The following is a 13,671-nucleotide window of genomic DNA, read 5'->3' as shown; positions in this document are numbered from 1 at the left end:
AGTGTCACATCTACAGATGCATAGACCCCCACACAGGCCCATTTGTTGAGCACTTATTGTGTGCCCCTTGGTTAAACGCGTTATAGCCATTCTCTTATTTTATTCTCCTGAGAGCCAAATGAGGACAATTTTATTGCATCCTTTTTATATATGAGGAAATGGAAGCTCGAAGATCAAGTCAGTCATCTGAAGTCACACAACTCACAAGCGGCAGAGCTGGGATTAGTGCCCAGACGTGTCTGACTCCAAATCCCAAGCTTGTCGCCTCTGTGCTCTGCAGTGTCCTCTGTCACACCGTCTTCCCTTGCTGAGGTACAGCACTGCATGCCCACATGAAGACCGGGCAGGCAGGACTGGAGGCAGCTGGCACTGGTCCAGGCCTAGCCTCGTTCTTCCATCTGCTCATGCGCCTGGCAGACATTGATAACTACTGGGGGTCAGGTGCTGCGAAACAGCACAGAGGTCCCGCCCTAAGCTTGTGGACTTTGAAGACAAACAAGGACCTATTTCCGAGGCTGCTCTGTCTGAGGCCTATGTGTGTTCACTTTTGCCTCCAGAGGGCATCTTTACCCAGAGCTTTAGGGTGGGGTCACGTTGGGGTCAAGTTGGCTCTTGAGACCTGGATCATGAAAAGTCCAGAGCAGAGGGCCGAGGGCCACCGTTGTTGATCCCGTGCTAGATATTCATCCCAGGGGACCTTCAAACAGTGGAGTGATCCAGACCTCTCCCTTCCACCTGTCTGGAATTGCTTTTTGGCTACAGCTTGAATGACTCACTAGTAGCAATCTTTCTGGAGCCCTTATAATTCAAGGGAAAGTATTTGGGGTTTCTTCAGTTACTGGCTTAACCTGATGTAGAAGTGCTGGAAGGCCCTGGACGAGTTCTGCTTAATGGGCCCAAACACCCACTAACACTCCCCATACAGTTAATAATATAGCCTTCCTTCTCATGGGGAACCAATGGGATTAGACAATGGTGACTGACCCTTGTGCTTAAGTCACACCAAGTCTGTGTGCACCCTTCCGGAAGACTGTACTTCTCGCAACAAATGGAACATGAAGTGGGTGCAACATTTCTCTAATAATCTCTCTGCGTCCAGAAATTATATTCGCTTGTACTTTAAGTATTCTTGTTAAGGATAGGGAAAGCCTGCCCACTGGGACTGCCCACCTCAAACAGAGGAGTACTCCAATTTCTTCCCCAGGGGAGGTAACCAGAGAGCTGGATGGTGCTCACGGGACTTGGCCAAGAGCTGCAGGCAAATGACTTCTGTCTTCACCCACTATGACCGGCGGGCCACTCCAGCTGGGGGGTCCTACACTATTCAAACTTCTAGAACAACCCCACCTTTGGTAAAGAGCTGTGAAACAATGCAGGTCATGTCTGAATGTTGCTCAGCAGTGCTTTCCATAGAGAATAAAAGGAAACAAAGATTATTCCTTTGACTAGTCTCTAGCTCTTGATGTCCTAAAATATCCATCTCATTCCTTTATAAAAAGAATGTAGGTCAGCCTAGCCCAGAGAAGGTGCACCCCTGATATTGGCAAGACCCTAAACACAGGCCTTTGAGTAGGGTACACTCCTGTTGGTCAAGTGCATTATGTTCACTGATGGGGAGGGGGCACTATGAATTCTGTAGGGTGACAGGTTTTTAGTTTTATTAGCTTTATTCCTTTTGTGTACCAATGGTTTTCTACTGCAGTGGTTTATGGCAAGCTGCCCCAAATGGTCTTTTCCCCTAAAATCTGCTCATCCTCTGCCTACTTGATGCTACCCATATACAGTTCCCCACTCAAGTCTTGCCTCCTCCAGGAAGTCTGCTATGACTTGTAACCTAAGTATTTTCCCAGCCTTTGTAGGGTGCTCCTTCCAAACCTTGGTCACATAGCACTAATGGCCTGATATGACTTCAAAAGAGGATAGCAATAGTCACCTGGGAAAAAATGCCCTTTGCCCATTAGATGAGAAAGAAAATGGAAAATTGAAACTGCCAAGTGACATTTTAAGGACAGCTCAACTGTCAAAGGTGAGCTTTCCTGGAAACTACTCAATGTATACAACTGTAGCTTAGCGTTCTTGTGCAAAGTGGCAATATACTGCTGATATTTCTTTTTCCTCTCTACCAGCTATGAAAAAAAAAATTGTATATGATGGTACAGCCTTTCTGGGGAACAAATCTACTTCCAAAATGTATCCCAAGGAATTAACTACAGCTGTACACAAAGATGTCCATTGCTATATTAATATAACAGGAAAAAAAAGTAGGGACGTGTAAGTAAATTGTGTTACATCCATTGGAGGAATACTAAGGAGTCATTAAAAACCATGTATAATAATGGGGCTGGCCCCGTGGCCGAGTGGTTAAGTTCGCGCGCTCCGCTGCAGGCGGCCCAGTGTTTCGTTGGTTCGAATCCTGGGCGCGGACATGGCACTGCTCGTCAAACCAGACTGAGGCAGCGTCCCACATGCCACAACTAGAAGGACCTATAACGGAGAATATACAACTATGTACCGGGAGGCTTTGGGGAGAAAAAGGAAAAAATAAAACCTTTAAAAAAAAAAAACCATGTATAATAATATCTAAAAGTATGGCAAAATATTCACAATATATTGTTAAATGAAAAATGTTATGTAACATAAACGGTGTCATCCCAATTTTGCACATGAAAGAAGTTTATGGCATAAATGCAATGAAAATTACAAAGCAAATGATTATCCCTGGCTTTTCTTTATTCTCCAAGTTTTCTCCAAGAATATGTATTTTCTTCTTGTCATTTTAACTAAAAAAGGAAGTTACTTAAAAAAAAGATAAAATAAATAAGTGTAGTAAGAATTTGAGAAGAGAGAGACTGTGTAATTGAACATTAATATAGCTTTCTACAGCTAAGGAAAAATGGAAAGTTTTCACGTTTCATAGTCATTATGGGATAAATGTTTATCTTCTGAAGAACACTTTTCTTTATCCTTACAGTAAACTTTCAAGTTAAGCTTCTCTAACGTGAAAACATTTTTACGCTGTAAACTATTGTAAGGGGTAAAAAGCGGGGAAGATGATTTAGAAGTACTGTCTATACTGGGTGTCTGTTGTTTTTACTATGCAGCATACATGTAACTTTCTTCTGGCACCTGCACCCTGATTTTCCTCTCTGGACCCACCCCTACCCTCACTCTCATGAAGACCATGTGCAAAGGGAGACATGACAGACCCCTAATTCCAGGGACAGGCATTAACTCAGGCCTGACCAATTTAGCATCACAGTCCCCAGCCTATAGTGATTGCTTAAGGGATAAACTTTGACCTAATCATAGCCGATGAAATGCAATAAAACTTTTATGGGACTGCTAACAGAAAAACACGTGATCTTTTCTATTGGACTTAAATCCGGGAGGACAAAAGGCTGATGCTGTTAGACACCTTCTTGCCACCACATAGAGTCTGAAGATGAAGCCAAAATAGGGAGAACTAGTGTCAAGAGAGTGAGATTTAGACCTAGTGTTGAGCCCCTGGATCAAACTACACCTGAAGCTCTGTCTATCCCTGTACTTTTTAGTTGCATAAGCCAATAAATTCCCTTTTTATGCTTAAGCCAGGATTGGTTGAGTTGTGTTACTTGTATCCAAAATCTTCCCCTAGAATATCATTGTCAAAAAATAAAATGTGCACAGACAAGATGCTTGTAAATTATCAAGACCTCCATGTTGTCCAAAATAACATTCTTTGGACCTCTTTTGTCCTGAAACATGATTACAGCATGGGATGTCTGCCAGAAGACATCCCCAAAGCAATGATACTGCTATATTTAGACTTGGTCCATCATTTGATGGACCAAAATGTATGCCTAGGAGGAGGACAGCACAGTGGGCACTTTTGTGGAGCAATTGCCACAATAGAAGTGACTCTGAGCAGAGTTTGTCAATGGGAAGCAGGAAGGCCTACGAAGGACCAGGCACAGTGATGCATTTGATGTGCTGACTGAGAAAGCAAGGAGCATGAGAACAGCTCCAGAAAATCTGAGGGACCCGCACCGACACATGGCTTCAAGTAGATGTATGTCCCTGTGAGATAATAGAAAATATCTGTGCTGGCCCCTGCCCCTGGTTCCTGGCGCAGAGCTCCTAAAACCCTTGTAATTTCCCAAGTGATAAGAGCACTGGGAGCATCTTTTGTTCTAATGAGGTGACTCTGGGTGGGCTCGTGGACGGGGGCTGGTCACCAGAAAGACCAAGCCATGACTGGAAGCTTGGAATTTTCAGCCCCGCCCCACCATTCTCTTGAGAAGGGAGAGGGGCTGAAAATGGAATTAGTGATGGGTCATGTCTACGTGATGAAGCCTCCGCAAAAAGCCCAATAGTATGGGATTCGGAGAGCTCCCAGGTCGGTGAACACGTGCACATACCGGGAGGTGACACACCCCAACTCCAGGGACGGAAGCTCCTGCGCTCGGGACCCTCCCAGACCTCACCCTATGCATCTCTTCATCTGGCTATTCATCTGTTTCCTTTATCATACAATAAACTGGTAAATGTAAGTCAGTGTTTCCCTGAGTTCTATGAGCTGTTCTAGCAAATAATCAAATCCAAGGGGGAGGAGGTCATGGGAACCACTGATTTGTAGCCAAGTTGGACAGAAGTTGTGGGTGACCTGGGGACCTACTGCTTGCGATTGGCATCTGACATGGGGAGCAGTCTTGTGGGACTGAGCCCAACCTCTGGGATCTGATGCTCTCTCCAGGTAGATAGTGTCAGAATTGAGCTAAATTGTAGGACGCCCAGCTGATGTCGCAGACAATTATTGGTGTGGGGAAAAACACCCACACGCTTGGTGACCAGAAGTGAAGTGTTCTGTGTGAGTAGTAAAGGGAAAACACAGAAGGGCAAAACTGGGTTTTTTTCCAATACAGTCCCAAAACCCAGACTTCTTTTTGGAAATGCTGCAGATGCTCCCAAGAGGATATTGTAGTGCAAAGAACACGTGTTTTAAGTCCTACAGGCCTGAATTACAATCCCAGCACTGGCACTTACTGGCTGCGTGATCTTGAGCTATTTCTTAAACTCTCAGCTTTCTTATCTGTGGCATTTAGATAATAATATGCACCTGGTACTAGCTCTACCAGTTGTGCTAGTCATTAGGGAAGCTCACAGGCAGTCCCGTCCTCCCGCCAGGTAGACGCCCCATGCCTCTGGAGGCTGGTGTGTCCTTGTGCTCGGCTTTGGGAAGTGAAACGTGAGCAGAAGTGCCTTGTGTCTGTTGAGGTGGAAGCTTCCAGAAGCAGAGCATGATTTGCTGGGTCCCCTTCTACCTGACGACGTGATTCTAGAGGCAATTTTCAAATTGGATCTCTGTCAGCCTGAGTCACTTGCTGTCTGTATGAGCTAAACTCATCTGCTGAACTGCGCTGGATATAAATCACAAGTGAGAAACAGATTTTGCGTTGTTCCTTATTTCAGTGTAACCAAGCCCATCCTGTTTGCTACACCAGGTTAGACCCTGTCACATACGTGAGTCACTTACAGATACACTGTACGTAATTAAATTATAGAATTTATATGTTTGCTCAAACTTTTGAACCTCTCCATATATGACAATCAGTGTTAAGGGACTTCTAGGACATTAAAAGCAAAATTAGGAAGATTCAAAATAAATTGGATATGGTTAGGAAGGATTGATAACACCCAGGGCCAGGGAAGATGTCGGAGCACAGTGTCATCCCTGCTATGAGGAATGTCGATTGCATAAGTTTTCTGAAGGACAATCTAGCCCTGTCTACAAAAATTTGACCTACTTTAGAAATTTCCTCTTAGAAAATTATGAGATACTTATGCAAAGAAGTGTGAATAGGATGCTCATTCGTGTACTAGTAAGAGTGAAAGATTGCAAATGACCTAAACGTCTCACGGTAGGAGGCTAGTCACATAAAGCATGGGAAATACATGGAACACTGTGCAGCCGTAAAGAACAGGAGGTCAAGCCATATTTTTGAGTACAAATATATCTGTGATACGTTATTTATAAAAGGCAAAGTAAAACAGCATATACTGTATGAATCTGTTTTTATAAATGTATATTTGCAATACTGAAAGAGCTACCTAAATGTCACTAATGGATCTCTTTCTGTAACAAGCTACAATTGATTTTCACTTTCTTCTTTTTTCCTTCTGAATGCCTCTTTTCTTTTTTCTTTTTTTAAAATTTATTTATTTTTATTTTTTGGGTGGCAAAGATTCACCCTGAACTAACATCTGTGCCAATCTTCCTCTATTTTTTTTTTATTGAGGTCATAACAGTTTATAACATTGTGAAATTTCAGTTGTACACTATTATTTGTCAGTCAACATATAATTGCACCCCTTCACCTCTTGTGCCCACTCCCCAACGCCCTTCCACCTTGGTAACCACTAAACTGTTCTCTTTGTCCACGTGTTTATCTCCCATATATGGGTGAAATCATATGGTGTTTGTCTTTCTCTGCCTGGCTTATTTCATGTAACATAATACCCTCAAGGTCCATCCATGTTGTTGCAAATGGGACGATTTTTGTCTTTTTTATGGCTGAGTAGTATTCCATTGTATATATGTATGTATACCACAGCTTCTTTATCCAGTCATCATTCAGTGGGCACTTGGGTTGCTTCTACATCTTGGCTATTGTGAATAATGCGGCAGTGAACATAGGAGTGGATAAGTCTCTTTGAATTGTTGATTTCAAGTTCTTTGGATAAATACTCAGGAGTGAGCTAGTTGAGCCATATGGTATTTCTATTTTTAATTTTTTGAAAAATCTACTGTTTTCCGTAGTGGCTGCACCAGTTTGCATTCCCACCAGCATTGTGTGAGGGTTCCCTTTTCTCCACATCCTCTCCAACGTTTGTTATTTTTTCTCTTGGTGATTATAGCCATTTTAACAGGTGTAAGGTGGTATCTTAGTGTAGTTTTCATTTGCATTTCCCTGATGATTAGCAATGTTGAACATCTTTTCGTTTGCCTGTTGGCCATCTGTATATCTTTTTTGGAAAAATGTTCATATCCTCTGCCCATTTTTTGATCAGGTTTTTGCTTTTTTGTTGTTAGTTGTGTGAGTTCTTTATATATTTTGGAGATTAACCCATTGTCAGATACATGATTTACAAATATTTTCTCCCAGTTGGTGGGTTGTCTTTCTGTTTTGATCCTGGTTTCCTTTGCCTTGCAGGAGCTCTTTAGTCTGATGAAGTCCCACTTGTTTATTTTTTCTTTTGTTTCCCTTGTCAGTAGACATGGTATTCGAAAAGAGCCTTTTAAGACTGATTTCAAAGAGTGTACTGCCTCCATTTTCTTCTAGGAGTCTTCTTCCTCTATTTTGTGTGTAAGTCACTGCCCCAGCATGGCTGCTGACAAGTGGTGTAGGTCTGCACCGAAGCAGAGCATGCCAAACTTAACCACTAGGCCACGGGACCAGCCCCTCTTTTCTTTTTTTATAATAAACATATATCGTTAGTTTTTTTCTTTTTTTAAGATTGGCACCTGAGCTAACATCTGTTGCCAATATTTTTCTTCTTCTCCCTAAAGCCCCCCAGTATGTAGTTGTAAATTCTAGTTGTAGGTCCTTCTGGTTGTGCTATGTAGGACACTGCCTCAGCATGGCTTGATGAACAGTGCTAGATCCACACCCAAGATCCAAACCAGCAAAACCCTGGGCCGCTGAAGCAGAGCACGTGAACTCAACCACTCAGCCATGGGGCCAGCCCCCTCATGACTTTTTTAATTAGAAAAAGTAATAAAGCTATTTTTTTTTTGGTAGAAAATCGCCACATTTGTTATCCTGGACTTGTGATGGCCCTTACATTGCACATTTCTCTGTTATTTCTTAAGTAATCTTTGATAAGAATAAAATGGAAATATTAAGGCATTACCTAGATCTGTTAACAACAAAGTGTCCCAGTACTTATTCCCTCAAATGGATGAACCAATCTCTTTCTCTACATAGTTTCAGAATGTTCTGGCAGTCTCATTAGTTCACCCTCTGGGTGCACCAAAAACTGCTCCTTTGTCATAACTGGACTTTACAACTATCAGCTGTGAAAGTGCTTGGCTTTGACGTAGACTGTCCTTAGAAACATAGATCACAGTTTGGATATCACAAAGATTTTGTTGCTCTTTTATAATGGGAAGACCTCTGATAGAAATGTGGGGAATGACTAGAGGAGGTAGGTTAAGAGAAATGGTTTTAGGGCAGAGAAATGGGGTCTGTTACTTTCCTCCTTGTGATGAAATGAACTGAACTCAACACAAGCAGTGTTATCATTTCTCAGTTCAGTCCCATGGAATGGAGGTACATTATTTGGGGGAAGATCTTTTATTTATTTATTTTTTATCTATTTTTTTATTGATTGGTTTCTTAGCTTTTCCCACTGCAACCTTAGATGTCAGCTTTCTTGACTCTGCTTCTTTAATTACCATGGCTCCATCTGCTTTTCTTTCTTTCTTTTTTTTTTTTTTTTGCTGAGGAAGATTTAACCCTGACCTAACATCTGTGCCAATCTTCCTCTATTTTGTATGTGGGTTGCCACCACAGCATGGCCGCTGATGAGTGGTGTAGGTCTGTGTCCAGGAACCAAACCCAGGCTGCCAAAGCAGAGCACTCTGAACTTAACCACTAGGCCACGAGGCTGGCCCTCTTTCTTTTTTTTAAATTAAGGTATAATTGATATATACCCTTATGTTAGTTTCAAGCATACAACATAGTGACTTGATATTTGTATACATTTTGATCATCACAATAAGTCATTAACATCATCAGCATATATAGTTTCAATTTTTTTTCTTGTGATGAGGATTTCTACTCTCTTGGCCAACTTTTTACATATCCTTTTTTTTTTAAAGATTGCACCTGAGCTAACAACTGTTACCAATCTTCTTTTTTTTTTTCTGCTTTTTTCTCCCAAGTCCCCCGAGTACATAGTTGTATATTTTAGTTGTGGGTCCTTCTAGTTGTGGCATGTGGGATGCTGCCTCAGCATGGCCTGATGAGTGGTGCCATGTCCACGCCCAGGATTCGAACCGACGAAACCCTGGGCCGCCAAAGCCGAGCGAATGAACTTAACCACTCGGCCACAGGGCCAGCCCCCACATATCCTTTCTTATATCATTTTTGTCTTCAATAGCTACCTATTGGGGTAAATATTATCATTATCTCCATGTCGCAGGTGGGGAAACTGAGGCATGAAGCAGCAAGAGGACCTGCTCCTGGTCACATGGGTTGAGAGTCAAATCTAAATCATCTGACCCCCATTTCCATATTCCTTCTGTGTCACCATAATTTCTTTGTTTTTCTTCTTTTTTCTATATGCTAATTGACCCTTTGCAGCAGCGATCAGGAGGCCGTCTGTAAACTGTGGCCGTGGACACTGGACAGAATCAGAGTTCTGTCAAAAGAGTCGTTTAAAATGATTGTAACCAAAGAATCCCAAAAGCGAATCAACTATATGAAGCCCTGAGAAAAGACCATTTTTAAAGGTTGTTCAGCCTGGAACGTAGAGAAAAAGGAGTCAAGCAGCCAAAATGTGTCACTGTGTCCACAGCTGCTCTATCCGTAGGACAGCTGCTAGCCACATGGAGCTGCTGAGCACCTGAAATAAGGTTAATCCACACTGTGATGCTCTGTAAGTTTAGTATAAACACTGCAATTCAAAGACTCAGTATGAAATAAAAAAGAACATAAACTATCTGAATAATTTTAACATACATTATGTGTTGAAATGATATTTCGGATATGTTGAGTTAAATAAAACACACTATTTGGATTAACTTCACCTGCTGCCTTTTACTTTTTCAATGTGGCTACTAGAAAACTTAAAATTGCATATGTGGCTCATATTGTATTTCCGTTGGACGGTGCTGGTCTAAATTATTGTCCAGAGGAAAGATTGTCAGCTCTTGCATAATTTGTCTAAACCAATTCATCCAGAATTCATATTCTCCAAATGTATCATGTTTTACATCTGATAGAATGGTCTGCAACACTTCTGAAAAGTTTGACCTTTTTTTCCTATTTGCCCATTTTTGAGCACTCCCAGGATATTTTTAAGCCAATTTATCCAAGGCTACTTCTATCTCAGTGTTAGCTAACACTAATCAGAAGGTGAGAATATTTGGAGAAAGTTAGACATATTCAGAAAAAGGGAAACTTACTCCCCGTGACTAGAGAAACAACATAGCATTTCACACCTCTCCGCTAACCTCTTGTCTTTCTTTTCAATGAAGAGGAAAAAGGCAGGTGCGGAGAATCAGAAGAGCAAATCAGGCCCCTCTTCTGGGTAAAACTGAAGCAAGCAGTCAGATCCTCTCCATGGATTTCATACCAACATAAATTCTAGATGGATTAAAGAGATGTTTTCTAAACCATAAGAAAAACTAGAAGAATATTAAATGTATTATGTAGTGAACCACAGGGACAGGAGGATTCTTAAAGAAACAAAAAAGAAGGGGGGAAAAAAGGATGGATAGGATATACAAATTTAAAACATCTAGACATAAAAAAGTATAGAAACAAGAGACGAGAAAATAATTATAGCAAATATCACAAACATTAAACTTTTTAAAATATATAGATCTTAGACAAATTGACTTAAAAAATACTTTGACCCCCAAAAGTAAAAGGCCTCATTCAAAGAAGAATGATTATATGATTATAACTAGCAAATAAGCTTATGAAAAAATATTTACTCTCCCTTGTAAATAAATGAATGCAAATTAAAACAAAAGAAAATTATCTATTCCACCTACCCAATTGGAAAGACATTATTGCGATTGTTGTTTTATTTGGTGCTGATGAGAATGTAAAATGGTAACTAACATATCTGATGGTTCTGAAAAGTTGTATAAGCCCTTTGAAAAACATTTGCTGTAAAAAGACTTTGATGAGATAATTCCACATCTGGGAATCTATCCTAAGGAAAAACAAAACACAAACAGAAAAATCCTTATGAGAAAAAATGCTTGTTGCAGAGTTGTTTGTAATAGTAAAAAAAACTTAGTTTCCAAAACAATAAGGAAAGGCTTAAATAAAAGACGGTATGTCTCCTGAATGGAATATTACATAGTCAACAAAAATGCTTGCTCAGATTATGCACTAACATGGAAAATAGACTATGATATAATATTTCATGAAAAACCAGAATTTCAAGTTGTATACACAGTATGATTATAACTACGTAAAAAATTGCTCATTTATGGAGCCAGCCCCGTGGCCAAATAGTTAAGTTCACGCACTCCGCTTTGGGGGCCCAGGGTTTCACCGGTTCAGATCCTGGGCATGGACATGGCACCATTCATTAGGCCACACTGAGGCAGCACCCCACATGCCACAACTAGAAGGACCCACAACTGAAAAAATATATAACTATATATTGGGGTATTTGAGGAGAAAAAGCAGAAAAAAAATTGTTCATTTAAAAAAAGATGAAAGTAGATGTGCATTATGTTTACCTTTCAGTAGTTGAACCATGAATTATATTTTTCTTCTCTCTGTTTTGGTGAACTGAATTTTATTGATACCCTGATGAAGGAGTATTACGGTAGGCCAAACAGTCTAAAGGAGTATTGTTGCAGACTCCCCAAAGACATCCATATCCTAATGCCCAGAACCTGTGAATATGTTCCCTCACACACTGAAAGGGACTTTTCAGATGTGATTAAATTAAGGACCGCAAGACTACAGAGCTTTTCCCGGATTATCTGGCCCAATGGAATCACAAGGGTCCTTCTAAGAGGAAGGGAGGAGGGTCAGAGAAAGAAGGGGGTGTGATGACAGAGCAGGGCTTGTAGTCAGAGACAGATTTGAAGATGCTACACTGCTGGCTTTAAAGATAGAGGAAGGGACAGGGAGTCAAAGAACGTGGGTGACCCTTGGAAACCGGAAAAGGCAAGAAAACAGATTTTCCCGGGGAGCCTCCAGAAGAAGCGCAGCCTTGCTGACATCTTGGTTTCAGGACCTCTGACCTCCAGAAATGAAGGTCATAAATTTGTGTTGTCTTAAGCCACTAAGTTGTAGTCATTATTTATAGCAGCGACAGGAAGCAAAGACAAATCTATATCATTTTTATGATGGAAACAAACTTTATTTGGTTAAAACTGGCTTTATTTGGTTAAAAAAAGCTTTAAAAATAATGTGTGGCTTCATATTTGTAGTCCAGTGTTGCTCCATCACTTAAATGTCACAAACTACAAAGTGCAATAGAGCTTAATATGTTTCTGATGAACATGTCCCATCTTTTCACTCTCCCTGTCAACACGGAAATGCCTCACCACAGAGCAATAAACACAGGATTTGGGGTAATTTGCTTAATAATGAAATCTAGTACACAAATGTCTGAGAAGCAGACGGCAAGCAGCAGGAAGGAGAAGCTGGGAAAAAAAGGATGCAGTTGATGAATCATAAATAAGACACCCCCTGAGTTGAGCAACCCCAGATTTACGCAAATTCAACACGGCAAGAAAATTTCCAAAAGACACATACTACCATTTTAAAGAAGTAGAAAAGTATAAGATGGTTAATGGGTGTGGAAATACAGAACGACTCTCATTATCTCCTCACTTGCTTCCAGCCTGTTTTCCCTCCAGTCGAGGCTCTTGTCCCGTTCCAGACTCCTGGTTTGGTTTCAAGTTGACAGTCCTGCTCCTGCTGCTTTGGTCTCAGTGTTTCAAGTCACCTGGAGTGTCTGGCTCCCAGCCTTCAGCCCCCCCCAACATCCCTTCACACTCTAGTTTAGATTCACTAGACCCATTTTCTCCATTGAGTTCTGTTTCTGGTCTTAACTAGCTCACCTCTGAAGACCCAGCCTCCAGTCTTGGATCTAGGAGATGAAGGGGCAGGTGGCGTGGATGAGGAGGTGGACAACCTCACACCAGTGGGGAAAAATACCTTTGAAATAGGGGTAGAAGAGCAAGAAGGAAGGAGGGAGAGGGGGAGAAAGAGACAAAGGCAGAGACGAAGGGAGGAAGGCAAGGAAGGATGAAAGGAAGGCTAGAAGGAGGAAAGAAAGAAGCGGGAAAGGCAGGAGGGAAGGAAGGAAGAGGAGGGGGGAGGAAAAGAGGAAGCAAGGAGAGAGAAAGAGAAGAGAAAAGGAAAAGAGAGGACAGAACACTACATCATGAAACAGTCAACAGTCGCCGGAGAGGAAAATACTCGGAAAGCTGTGGGAACCATTCCATCATACAGGAAATGTTTTCACAAATCCTTATTTGAGGTAAACGGCTTATTAGCTGACTTGGCTTATGGATGAACTGGTTATAGCGACTTGGCCTATTTTCCAAGCGTGCCCTAGCACACGCACAGATGTACACCATGTGGCAGGTTCGGCAAATTCTCAAAGTGGAGAAAGTGCCCCCAGCCATCCTAGCGTGAAGACAGTCTGCTCAGATCCCCTCATTATCTGGTGCTATCTGCACTCCCCAAGCAGCTATCTCATTATAATTTGGCTTCCCACATAGATTTTCCTACCGGGAGAGGACAGGCTGACCTGTGAGCGGGAGTGTTCTGGTCCCATTGGCAGTTACCTTGAATGGAAATTAATAAAGCAGCATTCTCTTGGGATTTTGATTTGCATGTCCATTCTCCAGAATCTAAAAAATGTTACTGCACAAAAAAAGTAATCTTAGTGTCTTAGTGACAGCAATTTGATGAAACCCACTTT

The 13,671-nt window shown here is 41.5% G+C and overlaps 1 protein-coding gene across 22 annotated transcripts in view; it reads right to left on the bottom strand.

The window, feature by feature from the left end:
• Positions 1–13,671, bottom strand: part of LOC106833052 (uncharacterized) — an 80,782-nt gene that overhangs the window by 44,982 nt on the left and 22,129 nt on the right. The gene's annotated exons all lie outside the window — the stretch shown is intronic.

Source organism: Equus asinus, chromosome 20, assembly GCF_041296235.1.
Source record: "Equus asinus isolate D_3611 breed Donkey chromosome 20, EquAss-T2T_v2, whole genome shotgun sequence".
In the NCBI taxonomy this organism is placed as follows: domain Eukaryota; kingdom Metazoa; phylum Chordata; class Mammalia; order Perissodactyla; family Equidae; genus Equus; species Equus asinus.
The sequence above is the reverse complement of the archived record's forward strand: the minus strand, read 5'-3'. Positions and strand labels throughout refer to the sequence as shown.